Below are 14,911 nucleotides of genomic sequence, written 5' to 3' on the forward strand. Positions count from 1 at the left end.
CTCTAGTTCAGAGACTTTGTCCCGGAGGTCTTTGCTTTCATGATAGAGGGTGTGGAAGGATTGGTTCAGCACCAGGGACTCTGCGTGAGTCTGGACCAAGAATAACAGCCCTCAGTTAAAGCAAACTCGCATTCAGGAGAAGGAACAAGGCACTTACTTTAGCCCAAGACTTCGAGAACCTATCCATTTGAGCTAAGGGCGACAAGCTACCCATTTGATTCATGCTCTCTGCCCACAAGCTGCCAAGGCAGCCTTTCATCGCCAAGACGCTAGTAGAGACATCATGTCGTCGAGCCTGAGCTGCTTCAGAGGGGATAGTGGTCCTATAACAATGGCGGGCAGGTTGAGAAGGGCCGGCGGGTTGAGAAGGGCCTGCGTCCGAGCCGGGAGGAGCAGGAGGCGGCTCGGGAGTGGGCTCGCCTGATGCCGTGCCACGTTGCTCACCGGGGCTGTCCCCCTCCTGAGGAAGGGGGGCAGAACGAGACGCAGAGGGTCTTCCCCTGTAGGGGTTGGGGGAGGCTGCCAGGGAAATAACGCAACAATAACAAGAGGAATTGATGTTAGAGCCATCCATGATGACGGCGGGGAACACTGCGGTGATAAGGGAACATCATCGAGTCTGCGAGAAGTCAGACCTGGTCTTCGGCGCCGTCTTTGAAGTTGGGGCTGACCATCAGAGCCAGAATCGTCAGAACGAGGTAGACCCTGGGAGGGGGCCGTGGCATTGCCACCCGCAGCGCCTTGACCAGACAAGTTTCGACCCGCACGATGAAGAGCCGCGCGACCCCGTCGGGAGGCCCGGGGGGCTCCTCGGAAGACCCTCCTAGCTCGATGGCTAGCCTGAGCGTGACCTCGATCCCCGCGGGGGGCGACCTATGGAGGAGGAGCTTCATGCGCAGTGGGGTCGGAAACGGGTTGGACTGCTGCCCCGGGGGAAACGGGGCCGGGATAAGGGAGTAGCCTCCTCTCCAAGATTACTCGACCACGTCGCATTATTTCCAGATCGTCTAGGGGCAGGGGCAGAACCTCTGAGGCACGATACAAGGCCTCCGCTGTAGGCGTCGACACGGAAGGTTATCCTTACAGAGAAAACAAGCGTAAGCAGGAGAGAAGAGCCAAGCGCGGATTTACCTAATGAGCGCGGCGCCCCGGAGAAGGAGGGATTCAGCCGGAAAAAAGAAAGCATGTCTTCAGATAGCAGTCTCGTCAGATCCAGGCGCCAAAGCTCCATTCTTGTCGCCGCTGCAGCATAGGAGAAGTCCATGTGAAACTCTTCCAACGCCGGGGGCGGAGGAAGTTCAGGCTGCCAACGCATAGGCCAGCCTGTCTCTTCGGGAAACCGGAGAAAAAAGAATTTTTTCCTCCAGTTGGCGTGAGGAGAAGGAAGACGGGAGAAGAAGGCAGTTTGACTGCGAGCTTGAAAGTCAAAAAGACCATCGGCACGCCGAGCGAGGGCGAAGAAGCAGTGAAAGAGGGGAGCAGACCAGGAAACTTCGCAAACCTCACAGAGTATCACGAAGCCACATAAAATCTTTATGGAGTTGGGAGTTAACTGACCTAAGGGGATGTTGAAGTAGCGGCACACTCCAGATAGGAAAGGATGTGGAGGTAGACGAAGGCCAGACACAAATTGCTCAGTGAAGAAAGTACACGAACCCGGCGGAGGATCGAAGTAAAGGTTTGCAACAGTAGGGATGATAGGGCGGAAGCCAACAGGGATTTCATAAGTGTACCGTAGGTCATCCCAATCTAACTCGGCGAAGTTCGAAACGCCTGGAAAATGCTCCGCCAACAGAGAGACCCAGGAAGGAGAGGCCATGGCAGAAGATAGCGCCTTAGAAGGTGGAGAGGACAACCGCAAAGAAGCGCCGAAGGGGAAGGGACGGATAGCCGCAGGGTTTCAGAGGAAATTAGTCGGCGGCAGCGACGTTTGAGTGCTCTACTGTGATGGTGAAAGAAAGAGTCAGATGATACTTATAGGTATGGTGGGCGGAGGACATTTTCGTAAGTTAACAATGGATGGTAGATGCCGGGTCTGGAGTAGACGAGGAACGCTCTGTGATGAGCTTCGAGAAGATAGCCAGGGGGCATTAAGGGAAAGACAAGGGCTCGATATACAAAGCGCCCCCCTAGGAAATTGTTTTAAACAGGACAAAAGTGTACGGAGGGGTCACCAGAAGGCGGATAAGTCAAATCAGCGAGCTGCACGGACACGCGAGGTAGCCTTTGGCCCAGGCCGGCTCAGTAGAAGGGCAGCGATGGGGGGAGAAGCCACGTAGCGAAGGAAAGTAGACAAGGGAAATCTGATCATCAGAGCTCGGCCGAGACCAACGAACAACTGCCTAAAGAAAACAAGCTACAAGTACGCGAGGGGGGGGGGGACGCGACACAGTTGTCGGATCGCAGGGGAAATCGGAGATAAGTAGGCCGAGGTCAGTACGATTACACAAATACCACCAAAGAAGAGCCGGTAGCAACGCATCAAAAATCAAGCGGCATAACATAATTCTAGTTACACTACATTCGGAGGAGGAGACGGGTTATCAGGAGCCAACCGAGGGGAAGCCGGGTCGGCTGGTTCAGCAGGAGGAGGGGCAAGGGCTTCAGAAGCTTCGGGGATGGCGGCAGGAAGATCCTGGGGAGACACCTCTATGGGGGTTGGAGCGGTAGCAGGAGGAGGAGCAGCCTGGAAGAAGAGCCCGTCATCCGCCTCGAAGGAGGGGAAGGTGTCCTGCGGCAATTCCCGGGCCAGGCGAGCAGTATCCAAGAAAGTGGCGGGGGGCGCTGCGCGCAAATAACCTTGCTCGAAGGCTTGTCTCACCCCGCCAGCAGCCCCGTAACTTAGCAGCACGACCATCCAGCGCCCCAGCTTCTGAAGGAAAAAGGAAGAACGAACATAGGCCAAGCGGTAGGCCTTCAGCCGCCCGAGCTCTCCCGCCAGGTACTCTGCCATGGCATCCTTGTCCTGGGTAGCCTCCGCGCGAGCTGCAGCCAGGTCACTCTGGCCCTGAGACACCGCCTCCTGGGCCCATGAAAGCTCCGCCTGCAAAGATTGAAGCTGGGCCTGACAAGCTTCCCACTGAGCTCGCAGGGTGGTTTCCCGACCCACAGCAGCATTGGCCACGGTTTGGGCTTCAGCCAGCCCCGTTTGTAGGAGATCCCGACCTTGCTTCAGCAGGGCCAATTCCTTAGACTGGGCAAGCAACTCTGCCTCTCGATTTTTCAGTTCAGAGGTCGCCGCTTGACGGCGTTCCACTTCAGAGGCCAGAGAGGACTCGCTCGCCTTTAAGGCCACCTCCAATGCCCGCAGTTTGTTGAATGCGGCGTCAGAAAGGGCCCGGGCGGAGGCCGCTGATTCCCCGGTGGCATGCAGACAGGAGTTCAGGCCTTCCAGGGAGGGCTCAGAAGGAGCTGTGGAAGATGAAGAGGGTTCCAGTTCCCGGAGACGAGCCTTGAGTGCCACATTCTCCCGTTCTAGCTCGGCCGCTCGTTGGACTACGCTCAGACTCGCCGAGCAGGTCTGCAAGTGCCCATAGGAGGGGGAAAGGAGGTTATGGAAACACACACGCACGCCCAGAAGAAGGAAAGAAGGGAAGAAGGGACTCACCGCGACCAGAGAACAAGCAACCTGATCGAGCTCTTCCAGAGGGTATTCGCTTTCCCAGAACTGCCGATGAGCCGATTGCCAGGAGTTGGCCAAGGCCCCGTGGAAGTCGACCCTGCCAAAAAAAGGGGATGAGGTAGCAGCCGATACGTTCGCCGGGTCAGTCGCCGAAGGAAGCCTCCAGAGTGCCCTAAAGGCCCTGTCCGGGGAGGGCGGTTCAGAAATAGGCACGGCCGAGCTCGTTGGTATCAGAGGGGAGGAGGCTGGAGGAGTAAACGAATCCAGGGGTTGGCCACCAGAAGGTGAAGGCGGGGCAGGTAGCACGCTCTGGAGTGGCACCGTAGTAAGTCGGTCTGACGGCGGGCCTGCCACCTCCAGGTCATAGGCCTGTGCCTGGCCCAAACTTGTCTCCTGAGCCCAGCTCGTGCCCGTCCGTTTGCTATTGCGCGTCACACGCAGCCGCAGAGTAGGACGGAGAGGAGGAGCCTGTCTAGTGGGTGAAGAAGAAGTCGCAGGTTGATCGGAGGTGTGGGACAATGCTGGGTCTGCAGCGCTGGGAGAAGGTAGCACTGCGAGCGGCGGGGCAATCACAACATCAGAGGTCGGGGGTGCTGGAAGTTGAGGATCGAAGGCAGCAGCTGGATCAGAAGGCAGGCCTGGTGTCAGCTCCTGATGCAGGGCTTCCAGGACAACAACTGCGGGCGTCTCTTGGCAGGCGAAGGAACGGAGGATAGCAGCCGCTACAAGAATAAAAAAGAAAAGGCACCTCAGTTAGCGAAGAGCGGCGTGCAAGAATAGACAACTTACCAAAGGGAGCTCCGATTTCTGCAGGGACGGGACTAAGACCGAAGGTGTATAAAATGCCTTCCAGCATCAACACAGACAAGCGAACAAGAACACCGGTCAACTTGTCCGCAGCTGCAAAGCAGGCAGATTCATGAACATGTGGGGGGAAAGCCGAAGCCGGGAGGGGGCGCCACTGAGAAGACCCGGCTAAGGGGGAAGGCGGTTTAAGAAAGAAAAAGCGGGACCTCCAGCCCTTATTGGAAGAAGGTAGGCCGTCAAAGAACTTAAAGCCCGGCTTGGCCTGAACGTTGAATATCCCCGCCTCGGCTCGCCGGAAAGAATAGAAGTGCTGGAATAGGTGAGGCGTCAAGGAAATTCGATAGATACGGCATAAGATGACGGTTCCACAGATAGCTCGAAATACATTGGGAGCAAACTGGGAGACGCCGATGCCGCAATACTGGCACAAGTCTGAAATAAAGGGGTGCAAAGGAAAGCGAAGACCGCCCATAATCTGATCTCTAAAGACATTGATACAACCTTCAGGAGGAGACGAAGGATGTTCATTGGGTGATGGGAGTCGAAGCTCATATGAGGAATCCAATTGCAGAAGGGATTGTAATATCGACAAGTCACGGTGGTCCAAATCCGAAAGATAGCATGAATACCAGGGGAGGTCCTTACCATCCATCGTCGCGAGGAAGAAGCGAGCAAGAAGGTTGGAGGCGAGAAGGATCACAAGCCAGGAACGATCAGAAGGGCAGAGGGGTCGCGAGCTCAGGCCGGAAGATGGCAAGTTGCACTAACAAGGACGAGCACGGAGGAGGAGAGGAGGAGAACGAAGCGTTGGAAAGAAAGCGGCAGATGACCTTTAGGGTTTATAAAGCCCATTCATGCCTAAGAAGCATCGAGAATCGGGCCGAGTATTTTTTTGGGTAACCCGCCCCGCGCCGTCTAAAGGGAAGTAAGCATGGAGGCGTGCGAAAAAGGTATGGAAACTGACGTCAGGAAGCGTGGACCATAAATGCAACGGACAGGTGTCAGCATAAGAATAAACCTATTAAAGATAGGCGCGGCGGGGTAATCATGACAAGGTGTGGCTCTAAAAAAGAGGCATCCCTCGGTAAGGTCGAGCGAGAGATTTTACAGAGCTGCAAGGGCCAGGCAATCCAGTAGGGGTCGCGCAGGGGACAGGGCTGATCAGCGGAGGTTAGGAAGGCACGGGTTGGCAGTCAGGGGAGCTGCTTACTCGGAGTAGCTAGGCAAGCATCTCGGTGGAGACAGCCCCCAGGCTGGTTCGTTAACCACACCAGCATGCAAAGGCAGCGAAGCTCCCACAAGCTAGAAGAGCGCTGCGTGCCCTCCCACAAGCTAGAAGAGCGTTGCGTGCCCAGGGCCGAATAAGGTTCATGTTCCCTCTCTCCCACCCACATCCTATACTATGCATGATATGCTTGCAGGAAGATGAGGGATGCGGCAGAACGAGCGCAAAACTGGCGAATAACGCCCAACCCGGTAGAAGTAATTAAGGCGGTTCAGATGAGGCAGATGGAGGCTGAAGAGAGCATCACATCTGTGCTACTGGCGAGGAGGGTCCAGCAGGTCTCGGACCAGCGTCATCACCACCGGTCTCGGACCGGAGTATCATTACTGGTCTCGGACCAGCGCCATCGCCACCGGTCTCGGACCGGAGTATCATTACTGGTCTCGGACCAGCGCCATCGCCACCGGTCTCGGACCGGAGTATCATTACTCTCGCCCCAGTGCGAGTTATAAGTGAGCTCTGTCCTCACGCCCAACGACCTTTTTAGGTCGGCTCCCATGCGAGAATTAAAAGTGAGCCCCGTGCTCACACCCAACGACCTTTTAGGTCGGTAGTCCCAGACTCTCGCCCCAGTGCGAGTTATAAGTGAGCTCTGTCCTCACGCCCAACGACCTTTTTAGGTCGGCTCCCATGCGAGAATTAAAAGTGAGCCCCGTGCTCACGCCCAACGACCTTTCAGGTCGGTAGTCCCAGACTCTCGCCCTAGTGCGAGTTATAAGTGAGCTCTGTCCTCACGCCCAACGACCTTTTTAGGTTGGCTCCCATGCGAGAATTAAAAGTGAGCCCCGTGCTCACGCCCAACGACCTTTCAGGTCGGTAGTCCCAGACTCTCGTCCCAGTGTGAGTTATAAGTGAGCTCTGTCCTTACGCCCAACGACCTTTTTAGGTCGGCTCCCATGCGAGAATTAAAAGTGAGCCCCGTGCTCACGCCCAACGACCTTTTAGGTCGGTAGTCCCAGACTCTCGCCCCAGTGCGAGTTATAAGTGAGCTCTGTCCTCACGCCCAACGACCTTTTTAGGTCGGCTCCCATGCGAGAATTAAAAGTGGGCCCTGTGCTCACGCCCAACGACCTTTTAGGTCGGTAGTCCCAGACTCTCGCCCCAGTGCGAGTTATAAGTGAGCTCTGCTCTCACGACCAACGACCTTTTTAGGTCGGCCCCCATGCGGGAATCGAAAATCAGCCACTCTTTGAAAATCATAAGCGAGCTCGGTGCCTATGCCTAACTACCTTTCTGAGAGATGTGCCTCACCTTGAGCTGAGCGTTTTCCATAATCAGGTCAGCTACATCTAGTTTTACTTTACGTAAATTTCAAACATGCAGCCAATACGCAGGGCAAGGGATGTGGAGCGCCATCTACCCTACTCCTACAGCTCCAATATTAACTACGAAATCAGGTTTTACACGTTCATCACAGTTGCAATTTTTAAGCACTACATTGACTTTATTATCAAAAATACATGCATGAAAAGAAATCATGAAGCGACTCTAGGCTCTTACACAAGGGCCTATTTCTAAAAACATGTTTGCTAGATGAAAATTGAGCAGGAGAAACTGGGCCAAAAGGGGACGGATCGACGAGCGTAGCAACGCCGTTCAGCAAGGGAGGGATACAGACAAGGCCACAGGCAGAAACGCCTCCTGACAAAGGAGTCACCGCGACAACTATTCCCCAGGCCAGCTTTGACTCGGGGAAGGAATTGGACATGGGGAATGAGCACTTCCGCGTGATGACCTGTCGGGAGACTCAGGGGCGTTCAAAGCCCGGGCCAGCTCCGCGTGAAGGGAGTCGATGACTGTTTGTTGCCGGGCGAGCGTGTCTTGTTTGTCCTCAAGAACCGCACGGAGGAGAAATAACTCTGTCTCATGCTCTCGTTGCAAACGGTCTTGGCGGCTAATTTGGTGCTACAGATCAAACTGGTATTCGTCTTTCATCGCCTTTTCTGCATGCACGCGAGATTTTGTAAGACGATACAGGGCGTCCATGTCATGCAAGGCAGCCAGCAGACGAGCTCGATCCCTGGACAGGCGCTCCAGTTCGCGCTCTTTCTCGGCAAGTTGCGAGGTGAGCTGATCTATCCGCATTTGGGAAGGTAGTTGATCAACTTCGTCAAAGGAAGGAGAATGCATCTCGGGGGAAAGAAGCAGGTAAAGCGCGGGTGAGCAAGCGATAGTAGGGAAGCAGGAATGAAGAAGGATGGAGCGAAGAAGTGACCGTGAGGCTCTTTATAAAGAAGGCGGGTGGCCAAGTCAAAGCAAAGGCATGGGCGCGACACCCCAAGCAACTGGCGACGTAATGAAGGAGGCATGGTATCCCAAGCAACACGACACAAAAGCTGATGCGTGACGCAGGAAGCAGGGTGCGCAGAGATATGCTGAGATCATAGAGATACGCTGAGGTAGATACACAGAGATTTGCTGAAATCACAAAGATAGGCCGAAGTCGCAGAAATGTGCAGAGGTCTAGTCAGTCAGACTGTCGTCCTCCTTCGACTAGACTTGTAGGGGAGGCTTGTGATACGGTTAGTGATGGAGGGGCCCAAGAGGAAAGGATTAGAAAAGTCCAGGCTATGTGGCGGTCAAAAGTCACGAGGAGGTGGCGGTCAATAGTCATGGCGACTTGGCGGTCAAAAAGGCGGGCTGACAGGGCAGTCAGGGCTCAGCATAGGAAGAAGCGGGTTGGGATCGGCAGAGCTGAGTAGAGTCAGCTCGATCCACAGGCCTGCAGTAGAGGGCCAGGAAATACAGAGCACAGGAGCAGGTTGGGATCGACAGAGCTGAACAGAATCAGCCCGATCTGTAGGGCTACGCGGAAGGGCCGGGAAATACAAAGCGCAGAAGTAGGTTGGGATCGGCAGAACTGAACAGAATCAGCCCGATCTGCAGGGCTACGCAGAAGGGCCGGGAAATACAAAGCGCAGAAGTAGGTCGGGATCGGCAGAGCTGAGCAGAATCAGTCCGATCTGCAGGGCTACGCGGAAGGACTTGTGATACGGTTAGTGATGGAGGGGCCCAAGAGGAAAGGATTAGAAAAGTCCAGGCTATGTGGCGGTCAAAAGTCACGAGGAGGTGGCGGTCAATAGTCATGGCGACTTGGCGGTCAAAAAGGCGGGCTGACAGGGTAGTCAGGGCTCAGCATAGGCAGAAGCGGGTTGGGATCGGCAGAGCTGAGCGGAGTCAACTCGATCCACAGGCCTGCAGTAGAGGGCCAGGAAATACAGAGCACAGGAGCAGGTGGGGATCGGCAGAGCTGAACAGAATCAGCCCGATCTGCAGGGCTACGCGGAAGGGCCGGGAAATACAAAGCGCAGAAGTAGGTCGGGATCGGCAGAGCTGAGCAGAGTCAGCCCGTCTGGCGGGTAACACGTAGAGTCTAGAGCCGATCAGAAGAGGCGAGGCTGGTGCAGGTCACAATGGATCGGAGAAGTTAAGTAGGGCGGGTGCGGGGAATCTAAACGGGCCGTCAGGGGTAATCATTACATATCAACGATGCGGGCGAAGGCGAAGGTTCCTGAAACGAAAAGATGCCCTCATAGCCAGTAGTAGCCTGCCAGCTGTCCTCATTACAGGACAAAACCCAAGTGCGAAGGCGAAGGTTCCTAAACAGAAAGATGCTTTCACAACAAATAGCAGCGCGACAAGTGTCCAGGACTAGAGGACAAAGCCGGGCGTCTAACGTTTTCTGACAGGGGGGCAGGTTCTAGCAGGAGGACGCATAAAAGGGGAGAAATCCCTCGTACGTAGGTACGCGCACACACTCCCTCGTCACTTTTTTCCACAACTGTTTTCCTTTTCTTCTTCTGTCTGCTTTTTTCTGGAGAAAAAGGACCTGACTTGAGCGTCGGAGGGCCTGATCCGGGGACTTTTTCCCTGGGTTTTGGTCTCTAACGTGAGAGGGGGGGGGATCGTCTGAGTGTGCGCAGGGTCCTGCAGCCGCATCAGCCACCCGTGGGGAGCCTGCACCGGCCGCGACTTTCCGTCAACGCCCAGTCCACCGCGACCGGCCTCCATCCGACTCAGCTTCCGGACGGGATCAATGGTCTATTGTGATTGTGTGTGATTGGACCCTCGGACATGTCGAGGGCATTTTATATGTGTGCATGATTGTATGTATTAAATACAGCAAGAGCTGTATTAGTTTTAGGATTTTACATTATTGTTCGATCTAGACTCTATGTACATTCCTTTGTGGAATACAGGATCGATATATGTAAAATTTTATTTTAGTCGCGGATCGTATCCTTGCGAGGTGTGGTACTATTTGAGCACCAGAGGTGCAGCAAAAAATTTGGCAAGATAAATGCGACGACTAGACCCGATTGCGGTGGCTAAAGATGGCAGCAGCTAGGGGTGGCAACACATGGAGGACAGCGATGGAAAAAGACCATAATGGTTGGAAAATTGTTTTTCCATATTTATTGCTTTTATTTGCTGTGATGTATGTGTGTGTGTGCATGATAAAATCCTCATCTTAAATAACTAAGTGGGAGAGGGATTTATAAATAAATTCCATGGTCTCCATTAATGGTTTGTAAGTGATGCAACAAACTTGCGCGTTGGCTCTGAGTGCCTCCCTCCACATCGGATGAGTTTGTTTGCAGATCACTAGATCAAACTTCCTTAATGGATGATTATAGAAAATTATTTAGGATGTGTGTGATCTTCTCCAACTGAAGGGGCACAATTCTATTTAGTGGACTTAGTATCAAGTAATGATATACACTTAGACACATTTAATAGTATCCTCCCCATCAGAGTCACTACTATTATTTGTGTGATCGAAGAAAAACCAACTATTAATTTGTCATAAAGCTAGGTAAAACCCCCTCTTACAAATGTTTGAATTTGTATACGTCCACACTATCGTGGCATATAAAATTCATGGCATTTGAGGTAATTTTATCTATCATAAAGTTAGGTTGACAAAATAAAATTAATGGGTAAAACCTCCTCTTACAAATGATTGAATTTGTATACGTCCACACTATCGTGGCATACAAAATTCATGGTGTTTGAGATAATTTAAGGTTGACAAGATAATTAATGGGTAAGACCCTTCTCTTACAAATGTTTGAATTTGTATACGTCCACACTAATGTGGCATACAAAATTCACGGTGGTTGAAGTGTTGGTGAATTTAAATGATATTGTTTTGAGGAATCAATATTATTTTAAATTCTAAAGTTTTGACCAAATATTTGATCAAAGACAGACCAACTATTAATTTTATTTGTCATAAAGATAGATTGACAAGACAATAAAATTAATGGATAAAATCTTCTTTTACAAATGTTTGAATTTGTATACGTCCACACTAACATGACATACAAAATTCACGGGGATTTCGAGGTGTTGGTTTTGACCAAATATTTTTATGATTCATAGGATTTCAAATGTTTTTCAATCACCTAGATATTAGAGATTACACTTACTAGTCCCAATTATAATGATTGGAAACAAAACTTGGACACTAAGGTGGACTGTCCTCTCAGAAATGAGAACAATAAAGGTGTATTTTATTCATTAGTTGTTGAAACATGTTTAGTGGTATTATCTACCGATACCTGATGTGTAGATACGGGAGCCACTGATCATGTCTGCAATTCCTTGTAGGGGTTCCAAGAAATCCGACAACTATATGAAGGGGAAAACACCGTCTATATGGGCACTGCTGCAAAAGTAGTAGCTGTTGCAGTAAGAGATGTTTATCCTTTGATAGGAATAAAACATTGATTGTCTTTACGTACCAAGTTTTAGAAAGAACTTGATTTCAGTTTCTAAAACTATTTAAGGATGGATATTCTGTCTCTTTTGATAACAAAGTTGTTATCAAGTAAAATAGGAAAGTTATCTGTTTTGTTACGCAATACTCCCACGATGCAACAAATGGAAATTAATAACACATCTTCTAATTTTAATAAGAGAAAGCAACCTTTGGAAATGAACCAAACATATCTTTGTCATATAAGGTAGGTCATATTAACTTGAGTAGGATTCAAAGGTTTGACCTGGAAGCCGATCTTAGAAATAGATATTTGAAAACTTCTATAATATGGTTTAACTTAGGAAGATCACATCGGTTGAACTTGGAGTAAGAATGTTAAATTTTGTTCCCAATCCAAGTTTAACTTCTAAAGGGAAATTTGGATTAATAATGTTAAGTATCGTTTGCAATCCAAATTTAACTTTAGTAGACACATGGGTAGCTAGGATAGTTCTATGCTTGTACAAATTTTTGTACAGGGGAACTAGGATGATATTCCGAGTAGCAACCAACAGTTGTACATTTCTTCATAGCTAAAGACCTCTTGATCTTCTACCGTATTCCTTGTTGGGATCTTGGCGCTAAACACGTGAAAGCGTAGCGGAAATTAACTAGATCCTCTTATCCAGCAGATCCATGCGAAGGGAAAAATATTACATACAAACAATCTATACTAAGTTACATGATAGGATTATACCTTTGTTGCGTGCCCTTCGTAATCTCGACAGCAATCTTTTCTTTGGATCCAGATCTCAGCGCGTTCAAGCGTTTGCGCCTCTATGGTATCCACACGAACATATCCTTCGTTCGTCGCATGAATGAAGCCTTTGGAGAAGAACCATTTTCTTGTGCTAGCAAGAAGAATGATTCGGCCAAAACTCCAAGAATCAGCCAAGAAGGAAGGAGGAGGAAGGAGAGGGGAGATCAAGAGTCACCCTTTCTTTTCACATTCTCATCTTATTCATCTTATGAAAAATAAATGACAAAAACCTATTTATATTCATCTAATAAATACCAAGGGGGTTTGTCTCTTTATATTCCTCTTAATGGGTTGGATTTATTATATTGGATTAACCATTAATCTAATAACCCAATAAGTCTAACCCATTGAGTCTAACCGATTAATCCAATGTGTCTAATTCAGATTGGACTCAATCCAATGAGTGGGTTCATTTGAGTCTAACTCAATTAGTAACCAAAAGGCCTAATCATCTCATGATTGGCTCTTAGGGATAATTACTAACATTCCTCTCCTCTTCTTGGACGTTGTGTGGGCGACGATCTACCAAGACAACACTACCCTCCTTCTCTTTTCAATTTCCAAACCGCCGGCTACAAAAGGAGGCTCTAGGATGGGGCACCTTCTAATCTTCTTCCTTCTCTTCTTCTTCCTCTTCTTCCTTTTCTTCAAGCAGCCGCCCACCAAGGGAGAAGGGGCGCCGACCCTAAGCAAGGAGGAGGGGAGCACCGACCCTCCTTGTGGAGGAGGAGGGGCGCCAGCCCTCCTTGTGGAGGAGGAGGGGCGCCGACCATAAGGAAGAGATGTGGCCGACCCTAGGTGGAGATGTGGCCGGCCCTATCAAGGGAAGAGGGGCACCGACCACAAGGAGGAGAAGAGAGAAATTAGAAAATTAGAAAGTTAGGTTTTAGAGGCCACCACCTACTCCTTTTTATAGGCTTACCGTTGGTTACAAAGAAAGAAAAAATAACAGAATTTTGTTTAGAAAAAATCTCTCTTTCTATAACAGAATTCTGTTTAGAAAAAAATCTCTCTTTCTATAACCAAGTTAAGTTAAACCAAACCAAGTTAAGTTAAACCAAACCATGTTAAATTAAACCAAACCAAGTTAAGTTAAACCAAACCAAGTTATGGATGGATGGATGCGAGGCTTTATATAGAGTTTACAACAGGGACCTAGAGGAGGAATTGGTTTAGGCTTCCTGATGGGCTTGGGCTTCCTATGTTCGACCCGATCACCCATCCCAAGTCCATCAATAATAACCCATACCACTAAAGGGTTATTATCGAACTACCGCACCAATCCCATATTACAATATGGGCTCCTTCTTATCATGAGTGCATTAAACTCCCCGTGTTTAAGATATTGTATGCCCGTTAATTAAATGAGTTACTGACAACTTAATTTATTAACATCTAATTCCAAGAGTAGTACCACTCAACTTTATTATCACGCCGGACTAAGTACACCTGCAGGGTTTACATGATAATCCTTATGAGCTCCTCAAGGGGACATCATCAGTCTAAATAATTAGGACACAGATTCCTTCTATAATCAACAACACACCATATAAATAATACTATCTCCCAACTCATCGGATCTATTGATTTAACGAATAAATCTCACCCATTGATAAGTTAAAGGAATAAATACTAAGTATACGCGCTTGTTATTATATATGGATTAATATGACACACATCCATAATAACAGAGGTTCTGTTCTTTTATATAGTCAGTATAAATCGAACAACCTCAAATGGTCCTGCTCAATACACACATAGTGTACTAGTGTAATTTTATAGTCAAGACAGACTAATACCAAATTACACTACAATCGTTCCAATGGTTTGCCCCAATCCATCTTAGTTGTGAGCTATTATTTATAATTTATAAGGAACCGATAACATGATCTTCTGTGTGGTACCACACACCATATTATCTATAATATAAATTAAATGGACAACTGCATTGACATATATATAAATATAAAATGCAATCATTTGACCAAAGTGATTCTCATTTCAAAATATCTCAAAAACAGAAGTTCGTACAAAAGCTAGGCTTATAGTATACATCCCAACAATCTCCCACTTATACTAAAAGACTATGCTGCCATAAATGCTGCCATACATCTGATTCCCATCTCCTCAACATGCCCATCAAAGGCTCTCGCCGGAAGGGCCTTAGTGAAAGGATCTGCCAGGTTATCTGCTGATGCAATCTTGGTGACAACAACTTCTTCTCGCTTTACGATGTCTCGTATCAGATGGTACTTGCACTCAATGTGTTTACTTGCCTTATGGGCTCATGGTTCCTTCGAGTTTGCTACTGCACCATTGTTGTCACAATAAATTGTGATAACTTTGGGTAAACCAGGAATCACATCTAAGTCCATCAAGAAGTTTCTGAGCCATACAACTTCTTTGGCTGCCTCAGAGGTTGCCACATACTCAGCTTCCATGGTGGAGTCCGAAATGCATTTATGCTTAACACTCCTCCATGTTATAGCTCCACCTCCTAAAGTAAACACATACCCTGAGGTTGACTTACTATTGCCCCTATCTGATTGGAAGTTAGAATCCGTGTAACCCACAGGGAGCAAATCATCTGCCTGGTAAACCAGCATATAATTTCTAGTTCTCCTTAGGTACTTTAATATATGCTTTATGGCAGTCAAATGACCCTGTCCTGGT

This window comes from Zingiber officinale, chromosome 10A (genome assembly GCF_018446385.1).
Source record: "Zingiber officinale cultivar Zhangliang chromosome 10A, Zo_v1.1, whole genome shotgun sequence".
NCBI lineage: Eukaryota > Viridiplantae > Streptophyta > Magnoliopsida > Zingiberales > Zingiberaceae > Zingiber > Zingiber officinale.